The sequence below is a fragment of the Elgaria multicarinata genome, chromosome 7 (assembly GCF_023053635.1).
Source record: "Elgaria multicarinata webbii isolate HBS135686 ecotype San Diego chromosome 7, rElgMul1.1.pri, whole genome shotgun sequence".
NCBI lineage: Eukaryota > Metazoa > Chordata > Lepidosauria > Squamata > Anguidae > Elgaria > Elgaria multicarinata.
In genome coordinates this window covers 81,054,266-81,066,709 of record NC_086177.1, presented here as the reverse complement: position 1 = coordinate 81,066,709, position 12,444 = coordinate 81,054,266, and positions in this window count along the sequence as shown.

Here is a 12,444-nt window from a genome sequence, read left to right as displayed (position 1 = left end):
GACGACACTGTGAGAGGGACCCGCAAAAATCCGTGAGTGCCCAGTAACAAGCGTGCAATAAAACACTTCTCTGATGGACCTGGTAGGCCCCAAAGGTTGTCAATACCATTATAAACCGCTATAAAGCAATAGTGTAGATCCTGCCTAGATTTGCACTTTTAGGGCCTAACTTGACTTTATGGGAGACACATGTCTATATCTGCCCCATGTCTTCCCACAGAACTTTCCAGTAACATCTAGTTAAATAAATTCATGATCTGACATCACATTCAGTATTTCTCTTCTCTAGTCCAGTATTTCTCTTCTCTAGCCGCCACTTGCAAGAGACAGATACTGTAAAACACAATACCCAGGAGATGTGTGGGTTTGTGATCCATGCTGATAAGGCTACTTAGGACGCAATCGTATCGGGATGGCTGTAAGCTTCCAAACTTGGATGCATATGACCATTCAAGGCAGAATGGGTGGAGCACCGGAGGCAATTTTTGGCTAGGTGGGCTTTTTCACCCATTTAGCTAGGGCTCTACGGAGCAGGAGGGAAGGACACTGGGGGATATATCATAACCTGGCCTTTCCAGTGCCCACCATCTCTACCCACTGGCACGACCCTTCCCCTCCTCTCTGAGGTTACTTTTATGACCTTGTAGAGGCAGCTGGTGCAGTTCTTTCCACACTAGTTGCATGGGGGAGGGGGAGGGGAGCACAGATTCCTGAGTCTGAGGTCGGAGTGCTGTCTTCAACCTTGGATCTAGGAATTCAAAATATCCTGTGGGCCCCCAGACTCTGTCTAGGGGCCATAGGATTGCTCCCTTAAGCTTTTAATTGCCAACAGAAGATGCAGCAGTACCTTCAAAGATAGGAAGCTGCCTTATACTGAGTCTGACAGTTGGTCCATTTAGATCAATATTGTTGACACTGACCGGCAGCAGCTCTCCAGGGTCTCAGGCAGGATTCTTTCCTCCCACTACCTGGAGATGCCAGAGATTGAACCTGGGACCGTCTGCATGCAAAGCAGGTGCTCTACCACTGAGTTATGTCCTATCCCCACATCTGAACATGCCATTATTTTTATAGTGTGCATGTGAATGTATTTGGAAGATATACTTTTCCTATTTCTTCCCCCTCTTTTGGCAAACGACTTGGCATTTCTCCAGATATAGATTTGGTTAGAAGGAGAAGAGCTGAAACAATCTGAAAAGAGGCACTTTGGGTGCATTTGTATTGAGCATGACATTTTACCAACAATTTGCTGGAGTTAATTAATTGGTTGTATTGTGTTACTGTGTCTTCATAGCCCTGTTAACCCACTTTGAATTAAAAACACACACACACCACCACCACCACCATTTAATTATTGTTCATATAATGAGCCAGTTATTTAATTGGAGAGATGTATCTGCTGGGAGAAACTGCTGTTCATATTCATAAATTGAATTAAAGGTGTTTTATAAGAAGAACCCACCTAGCAAAATGACTGTTTTTGTGCCTTGGGAGCACTGATACTTCTGGTAGGTTAGTTTCCATTTGAAATGGCAAGATGTTCCAAGGCTGTCCATTAATTAATTCCCATTTTCTTATCGTGCTACAGGATGTTATCTGTGACAAATGCAGTCTCTTTTATTCAGCGTTCCATGCCAACAGCATGGGAGAGTTCAGATGATCATAACACTGGCATAATAAGCTGCGAGTTGAATAAGGGGTTTGTTTGTGTAAGCAGCTCCTTTAAATGAGCTAGCAAACAAATGGGACATTGGTATAGTTTTCCATTTAAGGTGTCTTCTGAAAGGGGCCATGATCATCCAAATGCCATCTACATCTCATAATAAATACAATAACGTTGCATTAGGAGTTCGATGGAAAAGCCATAGTGTCCCACATCCCATTATCCACACATGCAGGACATTCATATGCACAACTGGAGCCTCACTTCTAGTCCTTTTATCATTTAGTAATCTTCTCCTGGCAGAGCTCTCAGTATGGACCTTTTGCATGCCTTTGAGGCAGGGGAGCGGATGTAAAAATTCCTTTCTGTGGCAGTCACTGGATCTGGATGACTGTGGAATATCTCCTAGATGGCCGTTGAGCTTCCAAAACATTTCTGAGAGGATTACCAGAAAATAAATTGGAGGTGAGAAAAGCTAACAGCCCATTTATCACCCCATGCTTGTTGCTGTTGGGGGAAGAATGCCCAGCACTCCCTCCCTCATCCGTATAGATGATGATTAAGGACATTTTTGCATGCTATTTTTTTAAAAAAGTTGAGCCTCAAAACTGCATTCTATTTGCATGTAAATATGATAATATAGGATAAGAAGAGAAACAGCCATTTTGAAATTAAATGTATATTGCAGGCCATGTAAGGTTCCAGACATTTGCATTATAGATCCACTCGTTAATTTCACACTGAATCATTTCATTCATGTGTGAACATGAATTCTGGAGAGTACCACAACTGTGTGGGCAAAGCACTTCCACGTTCAGTTACCTGACTTTATGAAATTGACTTTATGAATTGATCCAGACTTAGGTAGGATCTACACAACTGCTTTAAAACAGTTTATAACAGTAGTGACAACTGTTGGGGCCCAGGACACACTCCCTATAGTTTTCAAGGAAAAAAAAGGAAAGGAACCTCTCATGCAAGCACTTGAGTCATTGCTGACTCCTAGAGGGACGCCTGCTTTCGCTGACGTTTTCTTGGCAGACTTTGTAGTGGGGTGGTTTGCCATTGCCTTCCCCAGCTGCACTTACCTTTCCCCCAGCTGTTTTCAAAATGTCATATACTGCTTGATGTAGATCTGGCCTTAGTTATATTTAGAACAGACCCATTGAAATCAATGGCCAAAATTAGTCATTACTACTTTGGGCCTTATTGTTTTCAATGAATCTATTCTAAGTATGACTCAGTGTAGATCCAACCAATAGTATTTTTAGGGTGCAATTCTATGCATGTTTAGACAGAAAGCCCTACAACTCCCAGCATCCCCCAGCTAGAAGAACAAACACAGAACATAAGTCACTCACTCTTAGGGTGACCATATGAAAAGGAGGACAGGGCTCCTGTATCTTTACAGTTGTATTGGAAAAGGAATTTCAGCAGGTGTCATTTGTATATATGGAGAAACTGGTGAAATTTCCTCTTCATCACACTAGTTAAAGCTGCAGGTGCCCTGCCCTCTTTTAAATCTGGTCACTCTAGTATAGCTCCTGCAGCTTTAACTGTGGTGATGAAGAGGGAATTTCACCAGGTTTTCTATATATACAAATGACACCTGCTGAAATTCCCTTTTCAATACAACTGTTAAAGATACAGGAGCCCTGTCCTCCTTTTCATATGGTCACCCTACTCACTCTATCTTATCCATGCATCATAAATTATCTACTAATTGCTTCCAAGTGTACCTAAATTAACAAACTTGCCATCCATTTTTGCCATTTTGGTAATTGACTTTCCACACATTCTACACTGCATGACAAATCCTATATTTTCTATCATCACCAAAAGGAGCCTGGGATCTTTTCTTGTCTATTGTATACTTCAAAGCATTTGTCCTGCCCGAAAGCTGCCATGCTGTGATGCTCCATGGAGGTGTTTTTCCACACGCTGCTGTGAAATAAATGCCTCTCAATATAAATAAACAGTGAGGGAGAAAGTAATTCAGGAAGAACCCTGGAGTTCCAAATATGTTCCTTTTTGGACCAAATTGGCAATTAAGTACGGCCCCTTAATATGGAGAGAACAATTAGAACTCTTGCTTGTTTCCTGATCTCACCACCTTTGTATGTTGTACAATCTGTTTGTGCGTAGTGCACTAATGTAGAGAAGGCTGCAGAGGCTGAAATTGGTTTTAGGAAGGCAAGAAAGACCAGTGAGTAAACAAGCTTTATCAGAGGCCCATAGAATTTCCTCAAGTATATTGCTAATACTATTAGCATTTTCTTGCCCATTGTCAGAGCAGCCGTACTATTGCAGAGGAACAGACAACTAGTGTAGTAATGAGAAACTATAGGGTTAAATGTTAAGTCTTTACTATTTGGGGTTAGAGCTAAAGACTCCACCCTCAGACTGTTCTTTTCCTATTCAGTTCTGTTTGCCTGTTTCTCAGTAACGGGCTTGTGGTTTGGGACCTACAAAAAATGAGCTTTTCTGCCTTCTTTAAAAGTGAGGAACTTAACAATTACACTGGGTCTGTCAAGCACAACTTCTGCAGCTAAGTGCCGAGGAAATGGTGAGTCAAACTCTAGTAGAAGGTTGGTTGTCAGGGAGGCAGATGGCGTCCTGTTGAGGCAGTGTGAAGAATCCGTATACCTCAATAATTCCAATTAAATGTCTTTTCTGAATATGCAATCCTAGAAAATGCCTCAGCCTGTAATCCACTGAATATGAACCAGAGAATTCTAGCAATGAAAACAAGCATTGCAACAGCCCTTCTTGTGAATGCAATTCAACTGCCTTCCCTAGTTTGTGCATTTCATTTCTACATAATCAATGGCTCCCTATTATGGACTGCTGACTTCCTTACTCCCCTATTTTTATACATTAGAGGTAATCTTGGTGCTTAATTGCTTATTCTCTGCCTGGGTCATTATTAAACATAAGTAGGCCCTTTATATTATGATGCAGCATGTTCTTTCATTAGCCCAGTCTTTTCATCCATCAATGCATGGAATTGTTCTCAGTTGCTACAGAATCCAAATGCTTAGCTCCTGTAAATATCAATTAAAAGCAATCAACGTTTTTGTTAATAGTAATAGTTAAGGAACCTCATAAACCTTATCCCAATTCAGCGATGGTGTTCTCCATGCTCACTGCAGAGCACTGCTTACCTTCTGGAAGTGGAGTGTTCCTCCTCCATCTTGATGAACACATGGTTGGTACTTGCTAAATTTTAGAGCACCAACCACCTACTTGAGAGATGGAGAATGGATTCTAGCTTCTTTCTCCCATCAACAAGATGGTGAAAGATCATTCGTTAGCACAATGGGACAATCTAGCCCCTGCTAAAACAAGCTGATCCCTAACACTCCCGTTCTTTATAGCATCATTGCACCATGCTCACTAATCAGCCTTACTGGTGCTAAGCAATGCTCATCTATAATATCCATCCTGACTACAAGGACCTGTGAGCTTTGTTCTTGTTTATAACCCTCCATATATCAACCACATTTACGTTCATCGACCAAGAAATAGAAAACATTCCTATGAATGCACTTTAAGTTAAGCCTGCAAAAGACTTCATTTTTGTCAATGAACATATCACAATCCTATGTATGCTGCTTACTGAGAAGTAAGCCCCCATGGGTCCATAGTGTTTATGAATATAGCCTAAAATTCTGTATTATCTTTCTAATATTAAGTCACCGGTAATAAAAACTAATACCTGCAACTTTTTCAGTGTTTATTTTCCATAATTTCTTTAACTTGTTTGAACCATTTCTTGAAAAATGCAACATTTCTCAGGGCAGCTCACAACAATAAAAACAACCGAACGATAGCAACTCAAAATTAAGAACGTAAGAGTGAATGATGTTAAGAGTGCAATCATATGCAGGTTTAGACAGCAAAAAGCCCTATAACTCCCAGTAGCCAGCAAGGCTGGCTGGGGAATGCTGGAAGTTGCAGAATATTTTTCTGTCTAAAGCTGCATAGGATTGTGCCCTAAGAAAAGCTATGCTGGATCAGACCATAGGTTCAAGTGAGTCAGTCCAGCACAAAAGCTTAATTTAGTCAGAATTCTCGAATTTTGAGGCCAGGGCAGGAAGTACAGAACTGCTTTATAACAGTTTATAACTATTTTGAAAACTGTTCGGGCCCAGGACACATTACAAATATTGTTTTCAAGCTGTTTTCAAAGTGTTATATCTTGCTTGGTGTAAATCTGGCCCAGGAAAGAGGTTGAAAAGATAGACAATATCTTAATGCCTTTATATGAATGCAAATTGTAATCACATTTTGAATACTATATTCAGTTACTGTCAGAGCTGGGCAGAGGGTGGGGCAGTGGGGCCAGTTGGCATGGGCCTACAATTTTGAGGGGGCCTACTCCGAGTCCCCCTCGTAGAGGCAAAGATGTCTTATATACATCTTGAATAAAAGTGCTTGCCTTTACCTTTTTTTATAAATCATTCATATGTATTTAGAACTGCTTAAAAATACTTAATGAGCAGTTTGAAATGGGGCCTACATTTCCCATCTGGCCCGGGCCTATTACCAGCTTTGCCCGGCCCTGGTTACTGTCATCCTATCTAAAAATAAATAAACAGAAGAGTATCAGAGTTGGAAAAGGTCCAAAATAGGGCCCACCCATGAAAAAATTCTTGGCCTACTCTGCACTCATCCCATGCTCTTTTGCTAACCCTTTAACTCATATTTCCTCTTAACAGCATCTGCCTCCCTGCTGGTTTCCTGCTTCTTAAGTATTTAAAGAAATGTGTTTTTTGTTTTTAACTTTTTAACAACACACTGATTATTATTATTTTGCTTGTCTATTCATCAACTTACATTTATTCTGCTAAAGTTTTTGCTCCTTTTTGTTCTCAATTTGGCAAGACTTCAAATGTGTGTGTGTGTGTGTGTGTGTGTGTGTGTGTTTTAAAAAAACACAGGAGCTTTTGGGGCCTCTTTTAGCTTCCTCAACTCCGCTTGTTATTCACACTGGTTCACCCAACTGAACTGGTTTAGTCAAGTAAAATACCAGCAGTATGTGTTATATGTAAGCACTATTGGAAAAATCTGTGGTCCTTTCTTCTTCCCTGTATTTTGTTGGAAGGGTGGGGAGAGATAAAAAAGGGAGAAAAATCTAAAATGTTGCTTTCCAAAGTTCATTGGGACTCCTGACATATTTTGAGCAAAAGCTCTTCTTAAAGAGAATGACTTGAAATCTATAAAAAATGAGTGTATATTTTGCCTTATATTGTTGGGTGACCATACATCCGGATTTGCCCGGACATGCCCGGAAATTGGGGGGGGCAAATCCAGGTCCGGCCGGAAATTCCCGTTCCCCCCCCCTTTTGTCCAGGAAAAATGCTCAGGCGGCGGGCCTCTCCTAGGTTGTCATCACTATAGCAACCAAGGAGAGGCCCCAATAGAAGCCGGAAGAGACTTAAAACCACACCTTCGTGAAACGCGGAAACGCCCGGCTTAAGCCACGCCCACCTCGTCCATCCGGGCCTCTCCTGTCGACGTCATAGGAGAGGCCCAGATGGATGAGGTGGGTGTGGCTTAAGCCTGGCGTTTCTGCGTTTTGGAAATGTGCGGTTTAAGGCAGCGGTGGCCCGGTGGCAGATGTAGAAGACGCAGCGCCGCGGCGGAACAAGCGGCACGGCGGGGGCACGGTGGGGGCGGAACAAGGCGGGCGGGACGGCGGCAAGGAAAACGTGGCGGGGCAAAGTGGCAACCGGAAAACAGAGGGCCGGCAGCAGCACAGGGACTGGAAATGGAAGGGAGGAGGACACTGGCCGGCTGCGGACCATTCAGCAGCAGGACACGAGGTGCAAAAGGGAGGAGGCAGCTGACTGAGCTCCAACGTGGGAAAAGGTAGGCCAAGGCCACCATCCTCCTTAATTTAATTTTCTGGCATGGTGGGGTGAGGTGGGGGGGAGAGGCTGGGATGTAGGGGGGATAGTGTTTGTTGACACATAAATTTAACCTTAAAAAAGTAAAAGCACTGTATACTTGTATGCCATATACAGAAATAGAGCCAATTCTCTGTGCCCCTGTGGAAAACATGACCTATAACAGCAGCAACCACCAGCAAAAACAAACAACCCCACCCATAATCACAAACTAAATGGCCTCCTGGGATACAGTATATCAGTGCAAATGTACATAGGACATTCATGTTAAAAGGGCTCATACATGATAGGGAAAGGCGGGGAGGGGGGAGGCTAGAGCTTGAGAGGGGGGACTTTCTTCAGCCACTTTTGAAATGCCCAAACACTATTTATTTATTTATATTATTTATTTCATTTATATACCGCCCCATAGCTGAAGCTCTCTGGGTGGTTTACAAAAATTAAAAACAGGAAACATTAAAAAGTATAGAAAATTTAAAAACCATCAGAAACATAACAATATAAAAACAACAGTTTATTGATAATGATGCTGCTGATAATGATGGAATTAATAATGCTCCTGTTGCTGGTGGTGGTGATAATGGATGCTGATGCTAATATTAATAATGCTCCTTCTGTTGCTGGTGTTGTTGTTAAAGGATGCTGATGCTAATATTAATAATGCTCCTTCTGTTGCTGGTGATAGTGACCGAGGCCATGCCCCCTTGGGGGCTGGACATGTTGAGTTGGCTCCGCCTTGGGGTGGGCATGTTGGGGTGGCCACACCTCCTGAGGGTGGCCATTTTGTCCTCCTTTTTGGTTTCCAAAATATGGTCACCCTATCATATTGTAATGCTATAAAGCACACATAATATACATATTAGTAACTATTTGATAGCATACAGCTCATACATGCTTGCTTGGAATTGCTCTGCCTCAAGCACAACATTTTACCAGGGAATTGGGGGAGGTTCAGAAGTAATCTCCCATTTGTTACTCTCCCATATTTTCTCATTGCTTCTTCCACCTTTTTTCTTACCAAAAAAAAAAAAAAAACATTAAGGAGGAAAAGGCAGAATACTATACAATGTCTTTTGATTGGTAAAACTCTGAGCCCGCTGACAGGAAGCACCTTATTCTTTAGTGCAGGGATGGGGAACATGTTTTAGGCAACAGGCCAAATTGACACTTACCAGGCCCTCTGTTGGCCAGATAATATTAGTAGGCCCCAACCCCAGTGGAATCTAAGGAAACTCCACAGGCCAGATGGGGAAATTCTGCCAGCTCGTGTAGGCCCATGGGCTGGAGGTTCCCCATTTGTGCTCTAGTAAGTTTTCATAGGATTGCAACTAGAATCTTGATAAGACTGTTATTAGTCCCCCCATTTATTAAAGAGAGTTTCCCCGCCCTTTAAATTATCTTAATAATAATAATAATAATAATAATAGTTACACAACACAATAATAGTACAACACAAATGTAAATGCCATAAAATACATATAATTGATTAAAACACTTAAATCTAATGCATTATTAAAATGCATTATTAAAAACTGGGTAGGCTTGCCGAAAGAGATCAGTATAGCTTTCTTAAAATCCAGAAGACTGTTAAGTTGACGAATCTCTCCCGGCAGGCCATTCCATAGTCTGGGAGTGGCAGAAGAAAAGGTCCTCTGGGTAATAGTTGTCAGCCTTGTTTTTCTTGACTGGAGTAAATTCTTCCCAGAGGACTTGAGTGTGTGGGGCGGATTGTATGGGAGAAGGTGATCCCGCAGGTAGCCTGGACCCAAACCATGTAGGGCTTTAAAGATGATAAGCAACACTTTATACTTCGCCCGGAAACTAATTGGAAGCCAGTGAAGCGATTTTAAAACTGGTGTAATGTGGTCACCCCTAGATGTACTGGTGACCAGCCTGGCTGCCATATTTTGAACTAGTTGAAGTTTCCGGACTAGGCACAAAGGTAGCCCCATGTAGAGCGCATTGCAGAAGTCGAGCCTCGAAGTTACCAGCGTGTGCACTACCATCTTTAGGTCTTCCAACTTTAGGAAGGGGCGCAGCTGGTGTATCAGCCGAATCTTATATCCATTGGATTTGCCTTGCTGATTTAATATGTATCTAGTAACATTGCTTAAGATAACATCAACGTAATACAGTGAGTGGATCAAGCTATTAAAACTATTGCCTTAATCCTTATAACTCCAGTGGTTGAGTGTATCTCCCAGTTTGCAGTTCAACCGTCACAAATCTGACAAACTGCCAAACCACTTTTTAGACCATTCCCAAGTTTGAAGAAGAGTGATTAGGCAATTCATAGGTACTGAAGCAAGAGCTAGAAGAGAAAGCCAGACTTATAGCTTGCACGTGCATAAAGCCCCTCACAGCCAATCACTCCAGTCCAGCAGTGGCAATCTACACATGCAAGAAAGAGAAAAAACAAGAGTTGAAAGAGTACCCTTTTAAATGTGCTTTTACACAAGCAAAAAATAAATAAATGATTGCCAGTGTGGCGTAGTGGCTAAGGTGTTGGACTGGGAGTTGGGAGATCCGGGTTCTAGTCCCCACTCGGCCATGGAAACCCACTGGGTGACTTTGGGCCAGTCACAGACTCTCAGCCCAACCCACCTCACAGGGTGGTTGTTGTGAGGATAAAGGGGAGAGGAGGATTATGTATGCCGCCTTGGGTTGCTTGGAGGAAAAAACTTGGGGTATAAATGCAATAATAAATAAATAAAATAAAACATAAAACTTACTACACTGATCACCTCTTTGCTGGTACAAAACTCTGATTCCAGCACCCCTCTTCCTGCATCATCATCAATAATATCATGTTATTATTTATTTGCACATTTATTTGAATTAGAGCTGTGCACAAGTGGCCTCTCAAATTTCTCCACACTATTTGATGGTAGAGAAATTGGGGGGGGGTCAATTTCACTCAATTTCTCCAGTGGGAGGAGAAATTCTCCAACAATTTCTCACAGGTAGACATCACCATTGGCAAGGGTTGTAGAACAGCTTCTTCCCCCACCCCGTATATATTTTTTTCTATTACATATCTCAACATTGCCCTACAATCTCCCAGGCTGCCTGCACTTCCTGATCTGAAAAAGTCCTATGGGTGGAATAAATTCATGATGTCTTTGCCTAGGCAGGAAGTGCACAAAGCCGAGGAGGCAATAGGCTGTCAGAGAGATGAGTGTACAATGAAAGACAGGATGCTTACACACTCCTCTGCCATAAGTAAAATAAGCAGAAGAATTCTTAACCAAAGCCATGAGAATTTCCCCAAAATTTCTTTCTTTGAATTTCTTTCGAACACAATTTCTTTTCCATCAGATTGAATGAGAATGGTCATGGGAGAAACTTTTGGCACAGAACTAGTCTGAACAGTGCCATCAGGTAGAAGGAAATAACACCAATACATATAGAGAGAAACCAGACCTTGTTTCCATTGATAGAAACATTGAAAGACCAATTAGATAGGTAGGAGTGTCATGGAGATCTGGCGTGTAAAGGGAACTAAACAAGAGAGAGGGACCAATTGTATCAAAGATCAAGAAGAATGAAGACTGAGCAGAGGTGTTTAGATTTTGCAGTAAGGAGGTCATCAGTGAATTTTGTGAAGACCATTTCAGTTGAGTGCTAGGGGTGCAAACCAGATTGGAGGGTCAGTGTAGAACTGGCCATATCCTGTAATTCAAGAGCCCCTAATGCAGCATCCACAGATGCCAATGGGCCCATGGGGGGCATCCAATGGTGTCCATGAAGCTCTTTACCTGCCACCTGCCACCTTCAAAAATATGTATTTTTTATAAAAAAAAAATCTTGAAAATCTTGAAAATGTTACAGCTCCAGATTCTGCTTCATATTCCTGAACCTGCCACTGTTCAGCAAGCAGAAAGAGAAGGAAAGAGTTGCATCATGGCCCCACCCAATCTTCTTCCATCCATGCAGCCCTTTCCCCTTTGCTCTCTCTCCCCCTGTCTCTCTGCACTCCCAGCCTCTCACCTTGCTATTTCTCTCCTACAATCCCTTACCCTTCACTATTTCTCTCTTCCCCATTACTAGCTTCCTTTCTCCCCCTTCCTCACCACCACCCTTACTCTTTCTCACCCACTTGCCTCACTATATTCCTCACACATACCTATCTCACTGTTTCTTCCCCTTCTAGCCTCCAGTTTCACTCTCTCTCTCTGCCTCGCTGTTTCCCTTTCCCCCACCCAACAGTATTTCTCTCACACAAATGTCTCTTCTGACTAGCCAAGCCCCCATGGCAGCCATTATGTGACTAGCCACATCCTCCATGGGAGCCATTTTGTAGCACCATCCATGACAGTTTATCAAATTCCCAAATGTGCCCATGGGTCCAAAAAGGTTGGGGACTCCTGCTGTAATTGGTTGTCTGATAAACTTGATTTGGATTTGAGTAGAACTGGAAGAGAGAATATTGGAACAGCAGGAGTAAGCAGTATGGGCCACAATTTCAGATGCAAAGATACAAGGGAGGAGGGGCAATAGCTGGAGAAGATAGGTCAACGGTGGGTTTTTCAGAATAGAAGAGACCAGGAAGTTTGAACGCAACAGAGATAGAGACAGACAAGAGAAAGTGTATTATTATGTGGTGAAGAGGAAGGATAATGCCGTGTGTGTGTGTAGCGGGGACACATGGCAATCAGGAACAGGATGGGCTCCAGGGAGCATGTGGTAGGATTAAATGAAAACAGCAAGATGGGAGAGGGGGAAAATGAAAGGATTAAATAAATGAAAGGATAAAGAGGTATGCAAGACAATCAAATTCCAGTAAGTGATTGGTACCAATGTCTATTCAGCATGATAAATACTTGCATACAGTTTGTTATATGAAAAGGAGTAGCTGGAACAGAGCTA